A 19,107-nucleotide genomic window follows, 5' to 3' on the forward strand; every position below is an offset into this window, starting at 1 on the left:
CGTAAAGAGGGGTGAGAGTGGTTTTGGTATCAGGGCAGCATTTGACCAAGTGTTACATTGAGGATCTGTGGTAACACTGAAGTCAGTGGGCATCAAAGGTGGCTGGAGGCAAAGGAAAATTGTTGTTCTATGTCAATCCTCTAGTCACAAAGACATCACTGCAGTGTCTCTGCCAACCGACTTGAGCTGCCTCATCATAAGAAAAAAAAGAGTTTTCCCTCTGGATTTACTCCTGAAGCCTTCTCCATGAGTGGGAATAACCTCAAGACAACAGAGGTTTGAAATCAGAGTTTTCCTTCTCCATCAAGCTCCATGAGGGTTATTACCCCTCAACCATCAGGTCCCACACCACCAGGTTTAGCAATGGTTATTACCCCTCAACCATCAGGTCCCACACCACCAGGTTTAGCAATGGTTATTACCCCTCAACCATCAGGTCCCACACACCACCAGGTTTAGCAGTGGTTATTACCCCTCAACCATCAGGTCCCACACCACCAGGTTTAGCAGTGGTTATTACCCCTCAACCATCAGGTCCCACACCACCAGGTTTAGCAGTGGTTATTACCCCTCAACCATCAGGTCCCACACCACCAGGTTTAGCAATGGTTATTACTCCTCAACCATCAGGTCCCACACCACCAGGTTTAGCAATGGTTATTACCCCTCAACCATCAAGTCCCACACCACTAGTGTAGTAACCTCTACTTTGAAAAAGGCACACTTGACAACTTCATGCCCAAGAAACAACTTTATCTCGAACTTCTAAACCATTATGTATATACAGAGGCCTTTTACAACCATACAGCATGGCAGGCACACTAGAATTGAATTGAAAATACACTTGGACCTCAATGTTAACTGCCCTGTGCTATCACCAGTGGGATCATCAGTTGATCTGCCACCTGCCTTCAGGAGTTTCGGCCCGCTTATGATCAAGACTCCCTCGAGGTGGTGGGCCAGCAGTGCTAAAGCACCACCTCCCACTGGTGAGCTTAAAAACTTGGCATCTGCCTCTATCAGAGTTGTTGGTCACTTCCATCCAACAGATAGTCTGCTCTTCAGGTGTCTATGCAACTACTGAAGAGTTTGCAAGACATGTATACACTGTCTGACTATCTGCCCCTCTGGACATACTTGGTCCACACCCATGCTGATCCTTTCTCTGCTGCCTCAGCTACAGCCCTGCTGGTTGACTTGATCTCTCTTCCAGTGAAGCCAAGGTCATGCAACCACTCCTGGAGAGTGAACGCAATAAACCCACGGCAGCCTACTTCGAATAGATAGCATGAGACCTTCCACCCTCTGTCTCTGCACTCTGATCTTAACTCTGCATACTTGGTTAACTTGCACTCATGGGCTATACAGAGCACACTGGAGGCAAGAAGAACGGAAGTAAAACCCCCCATTATCCTAATTAGAATTAACTTCACATTCACATAATATTCACATTACAACACTTCTCCCCCTTTAAAATCCAACATCCCCAAATGTAAAAGACTAGGAAATAAAAACAATTAACTTGCGTACCCCTGAAAACTTATACTAGTATCTCAGCAACAGTTTATCAATACAAAACATCTGGAAAATGTGACAGATTCAACATTCAATCTAACAACAACAAAAAAAGAACTGTCCCGTCAAAGATTCAGTCTGTCAGGAGGTTTACGAGTGCGCTGTGATCTGCGCACTACCCCCGGTGACCCAGCAGGCACCACTGGTGAGGGTGTTTTGGGTGGATCTGGTGTTGGGGGCATGAGAGGGGTCTGTGTGTCTGCGTGAAAATGTCCATCCTCCTCAGGGGACCCCGACCCCTCTGCCAGCGTCTCGCCCTCTGGTGAAGTCACTGGTGGACATGCTTCCACCGTCGTCTGACTCACAAATGGAAACTCCATGGAACTGTCTGCCTCTGAGCCGGTATCATGACGCAGGCGCACATGATCCTGATGTCTGCAGAAAACACCTTCATCAGTCAGCTTAACAACATAGGAGACGGGACTACTCTGCTTAAGAATGACCCCAGGCAGCCATTGCTGTTTGTTTCTCACATACACTTTATAAAGACCAATGCTGCCTCCTGGTACTAGGCCTAAAGTTTGAGAGTTGCACTGTAAGTGTTCAGGTATTGGACGAACACTGCGACAGCAGAAGTGCATGGCTAGTGTCACATACATGCACAGGTCTTGGAGAGGAAGGAAGAGGCAGCTCATTATCAGAGCAGGTATTGCACAGGGTTTCCCCACAGTTTCTGCAGTGATGCTTCCTTGTACTGATGGAGAACTCCTTTCCACACAGTTTACAGCAGGCAGCATCTCTGTCTTTCAGCCATGCCAAACCCGGCAAGGCCTTGTTAGCTTCTTTAATGGTCTCGATTTTGAGCTGTGACTCGCTGAGTTTGTAGCCCAGCTACTGGAGTGCCTGCTCCTGTTCACTGCAAACCCTCTGAAGCTGCCCCTTCTCTTCTTGCAATCCGAGGAATTCCTCCTTCGGGGCGCTGAGTTGTGGGTTTCTGCTCTCAGTTCCGAGATGGTGATCCTCTCTCGTTTAAGGTCATTCTGTAACGCTCTTTTCCACTCCTTCTCAATCTTCAAATCAGTTTCCAGTTGGATCAATTGTGGCTCCTCCTGGTCACCTTCTCGTTCCACTGTCTCCACCTTGCTGCCCAGTTCACGCCGGCACTCGTAATGTCCCTACTCTGCCATCTCCTGATCTCGTTCCACTTGTTGCAATCTTTGCTCCATTACAACAGCTAGGTTTAGCAATGGTTATTACCCCTCAACCATCAGGTCCCACACCACCAGGTTTAGCAATGATTATTACCCCTCAACCATCAGGTCCCACACCACCAGGTTCAGGAACAGTTATTACCCCTCAACCATCAGGCCCCACACCACCAGGTTTAGCAATGGTTATTACCCCTCAACCATCAGGCCCCACACCACCAGGTTTAACAATGGTTATTACCCCTCAACCATCAGATTCTTGAACCAGAGGGAATAACTTCACTCGCCCCAACACTGAACTGTTCCTACAACCTATGGAACCCATACAAAATGCTAGAGGATCTCAGCAGGTGAGGCAGCTTTTATGAAAATGATAAGCAGTCTATGTTTCGGGCCGAGACCCTTCGTCTGAAATGGAGAGAAAGGATGAGAAATCGGAGTCACCTTGTATTTCTTCCTCCCCTCCCCCCACCTTCTCGCACTGACTTCTCATCTTTTTTCCCTATTTCTGAAGAAGGGTCTCAGCTACTTATTCATTTCCACCGACGCTGCCTGACCTGCTGAGTTCCTCCTGCACTTTGCGTGGGTTTCTCTGGATTTCCAGCACTTGCCGGCTTTCGCTTGTTTGTGATTGGACTGACTTTCGAGGACTCTTCATCTTACATTCTCGATACTTGTTGCTTTATTTATTTACTGTTACTTTTAAACATTTTGTATTTGCACAATTTATTGACTTTTGCACGTTGGTTGTTTGACAGTCCTGTAGGATGTGGTCTTTCTTTGGTTCTATTGTGTTTCTTGTATTTACTGAGTACGCCTGCAAGAAAATGAATTCCAGGGTTGTATATGGTGACACAAATGTACTTTGATATTAAATTTACTTTGAACTTTAAACTTTGATTGCTCTGATAATACTTTCCAAAACCACAACCTCTCCCAGCAGGACGTAAGAAAGCAGGGAACGCTACATGTTCCGACATCCTGACTTGGAGAGTGCCGGATGAGATATTCCACATTCTTGTGATCTTTATCTCATTGTGCTGTGAACAGATTACTCGCCTAGAGGAATCCATTTTGTAAGTAAGTGGTTTACTTAAGCGCTTCATTATAACATTCCAGGATTTTGCAGACACGCCAGAGGTCTCAAAAGAGATTAGACAAGAGGACAATAGTAACAGAGTTAGGCCATTCAGCCCATTGATTCTACTCCACTGGTTGACTTTATCTTTCCTCTCAACCCATTCTCCTGCCTTTTCCCTGTAACCTTTGACACCCTAAATAATCAAGAACCTATCAACGTCCACTTTGAACATACACAGTGACTTGGCCTCCTCAGACGTCTGTGGCGATGAATGACTGACCATGTATTTAAATTTCCTGAACTGTTGAAATAATTAACTTCCATTTCTACAGGAAGAGGCACATTCCTTGCTTAATTTAACCCCCAGTAGGCCCGGTTGCATCCTGGGTCAGAGTTTACAGGGCTTAGATGTAGACCTGTTGCAAGGTCCTTGAAGTTGAAATGTGACAAGAAACATAAGGGCAAGATGAAGGCTATGGATGTTACCCTGGACTGCCTGAGGGTGAGCAAGTTCTGGGGGTCAATACCTCCCTCTCAGCCTGTCGTCCTTCCACAGTTCACTTACCATTGCAGTGGTCAGACAGCGGCAGGCTGGATCCACACCACAAGCCCACTACTGCACGTCAATAAGACTGAAAGAGCTGAGAGAAAATTTACAAGAATGTTGCCAGGGCTTGACGTCCTGAGTTATAGAGACAGGTTGAATAGGTTCGGTCTAGAACGTAGAATAGAGAATTACACATTGAGAGGTTTGATAGAGGTATGAGACGATGGGGGGGGGGGGGTATAGAGTTAATGCAACTACGCTTTTCCCACTGAGGTTGGGTGAGACTACAACTAGAGGCTCATGGGTTAAGGGTTAAGAGTGAAAGGTGAAATGTTTAAGGGGAACATGAGGGGAACTTCTTCCCTCAGAGGGTTGTGTGAGATTGTGGAATGAGCCACCAGCACAAGTGGTGGATGCAGGGTTTACTTCAACATTTAAGAGGAATTTGGATCGGTGCAATGATGGGAAGGGTGTTGGGGACGATGGTCCGGGTGCAGGACGATGGCACTTGGCATATTGGTAGTTCAGCACAGACTAGATGGGCTGAAGGGCATGTTTATGTGCTGTCGTGTTCTATGATTGTATGGCTCTACTAAGTACAAAGTAGAAAAGTTCAATGTCTGTTTATTATCAAAATACAGATATGTACAACCCTGAGATTCATTTTCTTGCAGGCATCCAAGGGGCACAATACCGTCAATGAAAGATCACCCTCAATGGGGCACACAATGTGTACAAAAACAACAAACCACAAATACAAAAAGAAAAACATAATAACATATAAATAAGAAATAAATATTGAGAACATGAGATGAACAGTCCTTCAAAGTGAGTACATAGGTTTAGGGAACAGTTCAGTAATGGGGCAAGTGGAGTGAAGTTTCCCCTCTACTTCAGGAACCCGATGGCTGAGGGGTAATAACTGTTCCTGAACCTGGTGGTATGGGTCCTGAAGCTCCTGTACCTTCTCCCTGAAGGCAACAGCGAGGAGAGAGCGTGGTGGGGGACCTGATGTTGGATGCAGCTTTCCTGCAATAGTATTTCATGTACTGCAGATGCACTCAGTGCTAGGGACTGTGATGGACGGGGCTGTATCCACGGCTTTTTGTCGGCTTTTCTGTTCAAGGGCAGTTGTGTTTATATACCAGGCTGTGACGCAGCCGTCAATATACCTTCCATCACCATTCTACAGAGGTTTGTCAAAGTTTTAGATATCATGCTGAATCTTTATGTACTCCTAAGAAAGTAGAGGTGCTGCTGTGCTTTGTCAAATGGCACTCAAATAAGGTGCAGACCCATCCCCACCGCTACCGTACCCCGGTATTATACAATGACAGATCCGTCCCCACCGCTACCGTACCCCGGTATTATACAATGACAGATCCGTCCCCACCGCTACCGTACCCCGGTATTATACAATGACAGATCCGTCCCCACCGCTACCGTACCCCGGTATTATACAGTGACGGACCCATCCCCACCGGTACCGTACCCCGGTGTCGCACAGTGACGGACCCATCCCCACCGGTACCGTACCCCGGTATTATACAGTGACGGACCCATCTCCACCGGTACCGTACCCCGGTATTATACAGTGACGGACCCATCCCCACCGGTACCGTACCCCGGTGTCGCACAGTGACGGACCCGTCCCCACCAGTACCGTACCCCGGTGTCGCACAGTGACGGACCCATCCCCACCGGTACCGTACCCCGGTATTATACAGTGACGGACCCATCTCCACCGGTACCGTACCCCGGTATTATACAGTGACGGACCCATCCCCACCGGTACCGTACCCCGGTGTCGCACAGTGACGGACCCGTCCCCACCAGTACCGTACCCCGGTGTCGCACAGTGACAGACCTGTCCCCACCACTACTGTACCCTGGTGTCACCCAGTGACAGACCCGTCCCCACCGGTACCGTACCCTGGCGTCACACAGCGACGGACCCGTCCCCACCAGTACTGTACCCTGGTGTCATACAGTGACAGACCCGTCCCCACCGGTACCGTACCCCGGCGTCACACAGTGACAGACCCGTCCCCACCGGTACCGTACCCCGGTGTCGCACAGTGACGGACCCATCCCCACCGGTACCGTACCCCGGTATTATACAGTGACGGACCCATCTCCACCGGTACCGTACCCCGGTATTATACAGTGACGGACCCATCCCCACCGGTACCGTACCCTGGTGTCGCACAGTGACGGACCCGTCCCCACCAGTACCGTACCCCGGTGTCGCACAGTGACAGACCTGTCCCCACCACTACTGTACCCTGGTGTCACCCAGTGACAGACCCGTCCCCACCGGTACCGTACCCTGGCGTCACACAGCGACGGACCCGTCCCCACCGGTACCATACCCCGGCGTTACACAGTGACAGACCCGTCCCCACCAGTACTGTACCCTGGTGTCATACAGTGACAGACCCGTCCCCACCGGTACCGTACCCCGGCGTCACACAGTGACAGACCCGTCCCCACCGGTACCGTACCCCGGCATCACACAGTGACAGACCCGTCCCCACCGGTACCGTACCCCGGCATCACACAGTGACAGACCCGTCCCCACCAGTACCGTACCCCAGTATTATACAGTGACGGACCCATCCCCACTGGTACTGTACCCCGGTATTATACAGTGGCAGACCTGTCCCCACCGGTACCGTACCCCGGTGTCGCACAGTGACAGACCCGTCCCCACCGGTACCGTACCCCGGTGTCGCACAGTGACAGACCTGTCCCCACCGCTACCGTACCCCGGTGTCGCACAGTGACAGACCTGTCCCCACCGCTACCGTACCCCGGTGTTATACAGCGACGGACCCGTCCCCATCGGTACCGTACCCCGGTGTCGCACAGTGACAGACCCGTCCCCACCGGTACCGTACCCCGGCGTCACACAGTGACGGACCCGTCCCCACCGGTACCGTACCCCGGCGTCACACAGTGACGGACCCATTCCCCACCGGTACCGTACCCCGGTGTCATACAGTGACGGACCCATCCCCACCGGTACCGTACCCCGGTGTCACACAGTGACAGACCAGTCCCCACCGGTACCGTACCCCGGCGTCACACAGTGACAGACCCATCCCCACCGGTACCTTACCCCGGTGTCGCACAGTGACGGACCTGTCCCCACCGGTACCGTACCCCGGTGTTATACAGTGACAGACCCATCCCCACCGGTACCTTACCCCGGTGTTGTACAGTGACAGACCCGTCCCCACCGGTACCGTACCCCGGTGTTATACAGTGACAGACCCATCCCCACCGGTACCTTACCCCGTTGTCACCCAGTGACGGACCCGTCCCCACCGGTACCGTACCCCGGCGTCACCCAGTGACGGACCCATCCCCACCGGTACCGTACCCCGGCGTCACACAACGACGGACCCGTCCCCACCGCTACTGTACCCCGGTGTTATACAGCGACGGACCCATCCCCACCGGTACCGTACCCCGGCGTCACACAGTGACAGACCCGTCCCCACCAGTGTTCTACAGGTCTGATCAAGGGTCTCTGTAGAAAACATTAACTGTTGATTGCCGTCCACAGGATCAGCATTTTGTGTGCTTGTTGCTTATTCTGCATTCTGTTAACTGTTTCCTTTTGTACCACAGCATTGTATTTATATTAGAAATTATCTGCTCCGCAGACATTCAGCTTTTATCAGAATATGTGACAATGATAGAGTGATTTCACGAAGGCCCTAAGGGCCAGGCTGTATCATTCTCTGATTTATGACCTTTCACCCTCATAGGAGCACATTGGCCCACTAGCACTATTCCACTTGGAAACATTTGCCTTCCTAAATGTAGATTCACCTGCAACTAAAAGACACACAAAATGTCAGGGGTCATGAAGTGCATGACTAGAGAGAAGATTCTGGGGAAACTGAAAGGTCTGAAGGTGGATAAGTCACCTGGACCAGATGGTGTACATACCAGAGTTCTGAAAGAGGTGGTTGAAGAGATTGTGGAGGCATTAGTAATGATCTTTCAAAAATCACTAGATTCTAGAATGGTTCCAGAAGACTGGAAAATAGCTAATGTCACTCCAAGAAGAGAGAGAGGCAGAAGAAAATAAATTATAGGCCAGTTAGTCTCTCCTCCGTGGTTGGGAAGATGTTGGAGTCAATTGTTAAGGGTGAGGTTCCGAGGTACTTGGAGGCACCTGATAAAACAGGCCGTAGTCAGCATGGTTTCCTCAAGGGAAAATATTGCCTGACACAATCTGTTGGAATTCCTTGAAGAAATAACAAACAGGATAGACACAAGAGAACTGGTTGACATTGTGTTCTTGGATATTCATAAGGCCTGAGGCTGCTTAACAAACTATGAGCCTATAGTATTACAGGAAATATTCTAGCATGGATAAAGCAGTGACTGAATTCAGGAGGAAAAGAGTGGGAATAGAGGGAGCCTTTTCTGCTTGGCTGCCAGTGGATAGTGGTGTTCCACAGGGGTCTGTGTCAGGACCGACTCTTTTTACATTATATGTCAATGATTTGGATGATGGAATTGATGGCTTTGTTGCAAAGTTTGCAGATGATATGAAGCTAGGTGGAGGGAAGGTAGTTTTGAGGAAGTAGAGAGGCTACAGAAGGACTTAGACAGATCAGAAGAATGGACAAAGAAGGGGGAGATGAAGAAGTGGGGAAGTGTCGGGAAATGTATAGCCATACTCTTTGGTAGAAAAAATGAAAGGGTTGGCTATTTTCTATAAAAAATCTGCGGTGCAAAGGAACGGGAGTCCTTGAGCAGGATTTCCGAAAGGTTAATTTGCAGGTTCGAGTCTGTGGTGAGGATGGCAAGTGCAATGTTGGCATTAATTTCAAGAGGACTAGATTATAGACCTCTTGAAATTAATGCCAACATTGAAATTATAGAACATCCCTCCCTCTGCCAACCCGACGTCAGCGTGTAACATCATTTGCACCGTCATAGGCAGATTACAAACCCAGCACCCGAGTGCCCTCATTACCATCTCGGGTGACTTCAACCAGGTTACCATGGCTAGAACACTGCCCAACTTCACGCAGTATGTGAGCTGTACAAGCAGAGGGGAGAGGACTCTGGATTTGATGTAGGCTAACGTTAAGGATGCATACAGCTCCTCTCCCCTCCCCCCACTGGGAAGGTCAGATCACAACCCGGTGCATCTAAAACCCTGCTACGTGCCTCTGGTGAAGAGTAAACCTGCAACCTCGAGGACAGTGAGGAAATGGTCAGAGGAGGCTTATGAGGCGCTCCAGGGTTGTTTTGAGGTGACAGACTGGCAGGCACTCTGTGAGCCACATGGAGAGGATATTGATGGGCTCACAGAATGCATCACTGATTACATTAACTTCTGTGTGGACTGCAATGTTCCGACAATAACTGTCCTTTGTTATTCAAATAACAAGCCATGGGTGACAAAGGACATTAAGGACATCCTGAACGCTAAAAAGAGGGCATTTAGAGATGGAAATAGGGAGGAGCTGAGGGCAATACAGAGGGACCTGAAAGCCAGGATCAGGGAGGCTAAAGACAGGTACAGGAGGAAGCTTGAGTGGAAACTCCAGCAGAACAACATGAGAGAGGTCTGGAGGGGGATGAGGACCATCACTGGGTTCCGGCAAACTAGCAACAGAGGAGCTAGTTGCTCCTCAGGCAGTGTGGATGGACAGGGCCAATGAACTTAACCTGTTCTTTAACAGATTTGACATTGTGGCCCCTGCCCATCCCCCGCATGAGCTATCTGTTGTCGGCCCCCAACCAACACATATTCCACTCTCCCCTCCTACCCTTCCTCACAGTCCCCCACCCTGCTCTCATGACTATACCCCACGAAACCACCACGGTGGACTTCACGGCTGAACGGGTGAGAAGACAGCTGAAATGTCTCAACCCAAGCAAGGCTGCAGGACTGGATGGTGTCAGTACCAGGGTGCTCAAAGCCTGTGCCCCTCAGCTATGTGAAGTACTTCGCCATGTATTCAACCTGAGCCTGAGGCTCTGGAGGGTTCCTGTACTGTGGAAGACGTCCTGCCTCGTCCCTGTGCCGAAGACACCGCGCCCCAGCGGCCTCAATGACTACAGACCGCTGGCATTGACCTCCCACATCATGAAGACCCTGGAGAGACTTGTTCTGGAGCTGCTCCGGCCTATGGTCAGGCCACACTTAGATCCCCTCCAGTTCACCTACCAGCCCTGACTAGGAATTGAGGATGCCATCGTCTACCTGCTGAACCGTGTCTACGCCCACCTGGACAAGCCAGCGAGCACTGTGAGGTCATGTTTTTTGACTTCTCCAGTGTGTTCAACACCATTCACTCTGCTCTGCTGGGGGAGAAGCTGACAGCGATGCAGGTGGATGCTTTCCTGGTATCATGGATTCTTGATTACCTGACTGGCAGACCACAGTACGTGTGCTTGCAACACTGTGTGTCCGACAGAGTGATCAGCAGCACTGGGGCTCCACAGGGGACTGTCTTGTCTCCCTTTCTCTTTACCATTTACACCTCGGACTTCAACTACTGCACAGAGTCTTGTCATCTTCAGAAGTTTTCTGATGACTCTGCCATAGTTGGATGCATCAGCAAGGGAGATGAGGCTGAGTACAGGGCTACGGTAGGAAACTTTGTCACATGGTGTGAGCAGAATTATCTGCAGCTTAATGTGAAAAAGATTAAGGAGCTGGTGGTAGACCTGAGGAGAGCTAAGGTACTGGTGACCCCTGTTTCCATCCAGGGGGTCAATGTGGACATGGTGGAGGATTTCAAATACCTGGGGATACGAATTGACAATAAACTGGACTGGTCAAAGAACACTGAGGCTGTCTACAAGAAGGGTCAGAGCCCTCTCTATTTCCTGAGGAGACTGAGGTCCTTTAACATCTGCCGGACGATGCTGAGGATGTTCTACGAGTCTGTGGTGGCCAGTGCGATCATGTTTGCTGTTGTGTGCTGGGGCAGCAGGCTGAGGGTAGCAGACACCAACAGAATCAACAAACTCATTCGTAAGGCTAGTGATGTTGTGGGGATGGAACTGGACTCTCTAACGGTGGTGTCTGAAAAGAGGATGCTGTCCAAGTTGCATGCCATCTTGGTCAATGTCTCCCATCCACTACATAATGTACTGGGTGGGCACAGGAGTACTTTCAGCCAGAGACTCATTCCACCGAGATGCAACGCAGAGCGTCATAGGAAGTTATTCCTGCCTGTGGCCATCAAACTTTACAACTCCTCCCTTGGAGGGTCAGACCCTGAGCCAATAGGCTGGTCCTGGACTTATTTCATAATTTACTGGCATAATTTACATGTTACTATTTAACTATTTATGGTTTTATTACTATTTATTATTTATGGTGCAACTGTAATGAAAACCAATTTCCCCCGGGATCAATAAAGTATGACTATGACTATAAAAGCAAGGATGTAATGTTGAGACTTTATAAAGCACTAGTGAGGCCTCACTTGGCGTTTTCTGAGCAAGTATGGGCCCCTTATAGATAGATAGATACTTTATTGATCCCAGAGGAAATTACAGTGTCACAGTAGCATTACAAGTGCACAGATATAAATATTAGAAAAGAAGTAGAAAGAATAAAAAAAAGTTACCATGAACAGTCTAACAGGAGGGGGTCATCACTTCCCTGACTTTCGCTTGACTCATTATAGAGCCTAATGGCTGAGGGTAAGAATCTTAGAAAGGATGTTCACGAAGATGATTCCAGGATTGAATCGCTTGTTATAGGAAAGAGTGTTTGATGGCTCTGGGCCTGTATTCTCTGGAATTCAGAAGACCTAATTGAAACCTATCAAACAGTGAAGGGCCTTGACAGCGTGGATGTGGAGAGGCTGTGTCCTATGATGGGAAAGCCTGAGACCAGAGAACTCGGCCTCAGAAGAGAGGGGCAGCCTTTTAGACCAGAGGTGAGGAGGAATTTCTTTAGCTTGTGTTGTGAACCTGTGAATTCTTTGCCACAGGCAGCTGTGGAGGACAAGTCTTTATGTATGTTTAAGGCAGAGGTTGATAGATTCTTGACTGGTCAGGGCATAAAGGGATACGAGAGAAGGCAGGAGACTGGGACCGAGAAGGGAAATGCATCAGCCAGGACAAAATGGTGGAGCAGTCTAGATGGGACAATTCTGCTCATATGTCTTATAGTCTTACTAAACCTTACATCCTTTCACAGCATGAGGGAGTAAAACTCTTTGCGTTATGATTCAGTCACAATGTACAGATGTGAATCTATAAGTCTAATGGGCTGTAGAAAGAAGCTGTCCCATAGCCTGTGGGTCCTGGCTTTGATGCTGTGGTGCCATTTGCCAGATGGAAGCAGCTGAAACAGTTTATGGTTGGGGTGACTGATGTCCCCGATGACCTTCCAGGCCTTCTCTACACACCTGCTGTAAATGTCCTCAATGGAGGGAAGTTCACATCCACGGATGTGCTGGGCTGTCCATACCACTCTCTGCAGTGCCCAGCGATCAAGGTTGGTGCAGTCCTCATACCAGGCAGTGATACAGCCAGTCAGGATGCTCTCAATGGTGCTCCTGTAGAAGCTGATGCAGAACTTCTTCGATCGCCTGAGGTGGAAGAAATGCTCTGGTGCTTTTCTTGCCACATAGCTGGTGAGTACAGTCCAGGTGTGATCTTTGGTGACGGGTATACTGAGGAACTTGAAACTACTCGCCCTCTCAACTGTGGACCCACTGATGTTAAACGGGGCGAGCCTGTCTCCATGCCTCCTGTAATCCACAATCAGCTCTTTTGTTTTTTGGACATTGAGGGAGAGGTTGTTACCTTGGCAACACTGTGTCAGGGTGTTAACCTCTCCTCTGTCGGCTGTCTCGTCACCACTAGAAATAAGGCCGATCAGTGTTGTGTCATCTGCAAATTTGATCAGCATATTGGAGCTGTGTGTGGCAGCACAGTCGTGGGTGTAAAAGGAGTAGAGGGGGGGACTCAGGACACAACTCTGGGAGGGCACCTGTATTGAGAGGCAGCGGTGAGGGAGCCCATCCTTACCACTTGTCGGCAATCCGATAGGAAGTCCAGGATCCGGCTACACAAGGCAGGATGCAGGGCAAGTCCTCTGAGCTTCCTGTCAAGTCTGGGGGGAATGTTGGTGTTGAATGCCGAACTGTAGTCCAGGAACAGCACACTAATGTATGCATCCCTCTTCTCCAGGTGAGTGAGGATGGTGTGTAGTGTTGTGGCTTTGGCGTCATCTGTAGACCAGTTTCATCGGGAGACGAATTGTAGAGGGTCCAGCGTGGGTGGTAGCGTGCTGCAGATGTAGTCCTTAATCAGCTTCTCAATGAATTTGCTTATAATTGAGGAGGGTGCTACAGGGTGCCGACCATCCAGGCATGCTACCTTGGTTTTCTTAAGTACAGGGACCATGATGGACAATTTGTAACAGGAGGGCACTACACACTGGGAGAGGGAGAGATTAAAAATGTCTGGAAACACACCAGCCAGTTGCTCTGCACACACATTTTGAGGACCTGTCCTGGGAAGCCATTCGGCCCCTCTGCCTTGTGGTTGTTGACAAATTGCAGTGTTCTATGTACTTCAGCCTCAGAGATACGGAGTCCGAATCAGGTTTAATATCACTGGTATATGTCATGCAATTTGTTGTTTTGCGATAGCATTACATCCCAACACAAAATAATTAAAAAGCATGAATTACAATAAGAAAGATATATTAAAAATAAATTAAATAAGTAGTGAAATAAGAGAAATATGTGAGGTGGTGTCCATGGATTCATTGTCCTTCAGAAATTTGATGGCAGAGGGGAAGAAGCCGTACCTGAATCATTAAGTGTGTGTCTTCAGGCTTCTTGATGGTAGCAATGAGAAGAGGGCATGTCCTGGGTGATGGGGGTCCTTAATGATGGATACCGTCTTTTTGAGGCATCTATCATCTTTCAAGAAGTCCTCGACACTGGAGAGGTCAGAACCCCTGATGAAGCTGGCTGAGTTTACTGTGGCCCCTCCATACCAGATGGGCTGGGATTCTGCAGATGTTGGAAATCTTAAACGACACCCTCAAAATCAAGACCCTTCTCAGCCCAAAACATCAACTGTTTTTTCCCCTCCATAAAAGCTGCCTGACTTCCCGAGTTCCTCCAGCATTTTCTGTGTGTTTACCTGCAAGTATTTGCATTTGGGGGACAATGAATTCATCCAGGATGCTAAACCAGCCTTTCTACAGTTGCACTAGAGATTCTGCAGATGCTGGAAATCCAAAGCAACACACACCAAATGCTGGAGGAACTCAGCAGGTCAGGCAGCAGCTGTGGAGAGGAATAAACAGTCAATGTTTTGGACTGAGAATCTTCTTTAGGACTAGGAATATAACAGGAGATTGAGCAAACTTGGGTTGTTTTCTCTCGAGCAACCGAGACTGAGGGAAGATCTGATAGAAGTTTATAAAATTTGAGAGACACAGATAGAGTAGACAGACAATATCATTCCCCGGGGTTGAAATATCTAAAGCCAGAGGGAATGCATTTAAGGTGAGGGGGGTAATTGCAAAGGAGAGGTGAGAGGCAGGTTTTTTACACACAGAGTGGTGGATGCCTGCAATCTGCTTAGAGACTTCTAAAAGACATTTAGATAGGCACAGGAATGTGAGGAAAATGGAAGGAAATGGACATGGTGTAGGCAGAGAGATTAGTTTAGTTGACCATTTGATTACTAATGAATTTGTTTCGGCACAACACTGTGGGCCAAAGGGCCTGTTCCTGTACAGTAGGTTCCTGGTCTATGTTCTATGTGCGTGGTCCTCTACAATTACTTACAGTTACAGTTATTTACAAGCTCTGACATGTAGGCACAATAAATCCCTACTAACTACACATCCTGTCGGTGTGGTGGCCTTCGTTGTTGCTCTAAGTCCTCCTGTGCAACCTTCTGCGGTGACAGTTTGGTTTTCCACGGCTCCTTCCCCGAGCAGCCTCTCCGTGACCCAAATTTGCTCAAAATAGTCTCGTTTTGCTTCTTTGGCTTCCTGCCTAGTTCTTGCCACCTCCTCTCCACTGTAGACGTCAGGCAGCCGCCTCGCACACACCTCCCCACGCAGGCTGTCTTAAAGCTGGACTGCAACGGCAGCGCTTCAAGTTCAAGTCTATTACCATCTGACTGTACATGTGTACAATCGAACGAAACTACGTTCCTCCGGGCCACAGTCAAGTCTATTACCATCTGACTGTACACGTGTACAATTGAACTAAACTACGTTCCTCCGGGCCACAGTCAAGTCTATTACCATCTGACTGTACATGTGTACAATCGAACGAAACTACGTTCCTCCGGGCCACAGTCAAGTCTATTACCATCTGACTGTACATGTGTACAATCGAACGAAACTACGTTCCTCCGGGCCACAGTCAAGTCTATTACCATCTGACTGTACATGTGTACAATCGAACGAAACTACGTTCCTCCGGGCCACAGTCAAGTCTATTACCATCTGACTGTACACGTGTACAATTGAACTAAACTACGTTCCTCCGGGCCACAGTCAAGTCTATTACCATATGACTGTATGCGTGTACAATTGAACGAAACTACGTTCCTCCGGGCCACAGTCAAGTCTATTACCATCTGACTGTACGCGTGTACAATCGAACGAAACTACGTTCCTCCGGGCCACAGTCAAGTCTATTACCATCTGACTGTACGCGTGTACAATCGAACGAAACTACGTTCCTCCGGGCCACAGTCAAGTCTATTACCATCTGACTGTACGCGTGTACAATCGAACGAAACTACGTTCCTCCAGGCCACAGTCAAGTCTATTACCATCTGACTGTACACGTGTACAATCGAACTAAACTACGTTCCTCCGGGCCACAGTCAAGTTTATTGCCATCTGACTGTACACGTGTACAATTGAACTAAACTACGTTCCTCCGGATTATGGTGCACCCACAATACATATATTCCACACAGTACATAAAACAAAATATTACCACAAATAAATTAATAAAATATAATTCAAAATGCATGTGAAGTGTACAGTAAACAGCTCACAGTCCTAGTGACGAGATCTGGGTGGTGGCAGTGTATTCATTAGTCTCCCAGCCTGAGGGAACAATCTGTTACCCAGTCTGTCAGCCCCAGTCCTGATGCTCCTGTACCTCCTTCCTGACCTGGTGTGTCAAGGAGATTGTGGGATGGTGGTCGGGATCCTCAGGTACTTGGGGCAACATGTGGCCTGGGACTAGGAGATGAGGCTGCTCTTCACCCCGCCTCCCCAGCCCACACTCCATACACCTCCAGAATCACGCGGAGTGACTTACTGTAAGAGGAAAGACGGAACAAGCTAAAGCTGTTTATTCGGCTAGGTTGAACAAGCGTATGAGGGCAGGTTGAGTGAGTTAGGGTTTTTCTCGTTGGAGTGACGGAGGATGAGAGGCGACTCGATAGAGGTGTACAGGATGATAAGAGGCATTGATAGAGTGGACAGCCAGAGACATTTTCTCAAGGCTGATATGATGGGGCATAATTTTGAAATGATTGGGGGAAAGTGTAGTGGGAACTTCAGACAGCAGTAGAGAGTGGTGAGTGCTCCCAGGGGTGGGGTGGTGGTAGAGGCAGGGACATGAAAGACATTTAGGAGACTCCTAGGAAGACAGTGGATGATAGAAAGATGGGCTATGTGGGAGGGAAGGGTTGGGTTGGTCTCACAGTAGTCGGCTCAACAATCTGTACTGTCCAATGTCCTATGTAAAAATATTCGAGACTTCCTTGCTGGTAACTGAGATTGTTAAGGTTAACAATGAGTGATCCATTGAACAGATTGCTCCTTCACACAGGACTGTGGAAATCTCACAGCCTGCGCTAAAGAATAGCTGACGCGGTGAATGAAATGAAACACTAAACCCTGGACCAGTGGAGTTTCCGTGGGTGAGAGGGCATCAAGGGAAATGGAGCAGAGATGGGTAAATGTCACACTGACACACGGTCTCGTTGAACACCAGAGCAGCTCCAGGGACTGAATGACCCAAGGTAGGCACATAACAACACTCAAAAGGCATTTGGAGAATGTGATGAGTCAAAAAGCTGTTTCAGGAAGAGCTTCTTCCCCTCTGCCATCAGATTTCAGAATGGACATTGAACCCATGAACACTCCCTCAGTATTTTTTTTATTTTTTGCCTCTCTTTGCATTATTTAATGTAATTTTATATATGTTTATTTATTGTTATTTATAGTTATTTTAATTATTATATATTGCAAAGTACTTGCTGCAAAACAAATTTCACAACATATGCCAGTGATGTTAAACATGATTCAGACGTGAGTAACAATGGGCAAATGGGAATAGCAGGTGGTCAACATGGACTAGATGGACCATGTTGTGTTACTCTATGACACACAATGTTTTAGGGACAGCTTCTCGCCTTCCACCTTCGATTTATGAGCAGCCCATGAACACCACCTCACCATTTGCTCCCTTTTTGTGTGACTTGTTTTTTGTTAATTTCTGATTGGAACCTATAATAATTTTAATGTTCTGCACAGTACTGCTGCCACAAAACAACAACTTTCACAAGAACACCGGGGATAAGAAACCTGATTGTGATGCAAAGGCCTCTTCCCCATTCTACGCTCTAGGCCGGGCAGGGAACTGGACAGTATTTTTTAACTGCGTAACAGACCTGAAGGAGCGAATGCTGAACACAGGAGATCCTGCAGATGCTGGAAATGCAGAGCAACACGTACTAAACGCTGGAGGAACTCAGCAGGTGGGGCAGCATCTATGGAGGGGAATCAACAGTCATTGTTTCGGGCGGAGGCCCTCGACCCAAAGCATCGACTGTTCATTCATTTCCACAGATGCTGCCTGACCTGCCGAGTTCCTCCAGTATGTTATGTGTGCTGCTGAAAGACTGCAGTGTGGCCATTTGTAAAGGACTAGCTTGCCGGGTCACACAGCCTTCCTGCCTTCTCCCCATAACCTTTGATTTCACTATCTTTAAGAGCTCTATCCATCTCTTTCTTGAAAGCATCCAGAGACTTGGCCTCCACAGCCTTCTGGGGCAGAGCATTCCACATATCCACCACTCTCTGGGTGAAAAAGTTTTTCCTCAACTCCGTTCTAAATGGCCTACCCCTTATTCTTAAACTGTGGCCTCTGGTTCTGGACTCACCCATCAGCGGGAACATGCTTCCTGCCTCCAGCGTGTCCAATCCCTTAATAATCTTATATGTTTCAATAAGATCCCCTCTCAGCCTTCTAAATTCCAGCGTATACAAGCCCAGTCGCTCCAATCTTTGATTCCAAAGGCCCTGTTTCCCTGTTGTATGTCACCACTGGTGTAGTGGATCGATTCCAAGTCAACATATAAACCATCAAATTTCAGCAAGCAGTGCCTTTGCTTGGGAGCAAAGACACACATTTATTGAGCAGGACTGGAAGGACAGAAAATGCTGGGAACCCTGAGCGAGTTAGGCAGTGTGTGTGAGGACAGGTGCAGCGCTCAGCAGGCCGAAGGGCCTGTTTTTGGGCCGTTTCATCTTCTGATGCAAGGCTCTGACCCAAAATTCCCTCCTCAGACACCGCCCCACCGGCTGAGATCTCCAGCCAGTCCGGAGTTACTGCAGATACCAGCACCTGCAGTCTTTTCAAGATTCAACATTGTTCAACATCATTTCCAGAACACAAGTGTAAAAGGAAATAAAGTAACTATTACTGCCGCACATAAAGCACAATAAGGTAAAGAACACAATAATTAAAAAC

At 48.4% G+C, this 19,107-nt stretch overlaps 1 protein-coding gene across 1 annotated transcript in view; it reads left to right on the forward strand.

The window, feature by feature from the left end:
* Positions 1-19,107, forward strand: part of oxct1a (3-oxoacid CoA transferase 1a) — a 151,650-nt gene that overhangs the window by 49,711 nt on the left and 82,832 nt on the right. The gene's annotated exons all lie outside the window — the stretch shown is intronic.

The sequence above is a fragment of the Mobula birostris genome, chromosome 5 (assembly GCF_030028105.1).
Source record: "Mobula birostris isolate sMobBir1 chromosome 5, sMobBir1.hap1, whole genome shotgun sequence".
In the NCBI taxonomy this organism is placed as follows: domain Eukaryota; kingdom Metazoa; phylum Chordata; class Chondrichthyes; order Myliobatiformes; family Myliobatidae; genus Mobula; species Mobula birostris.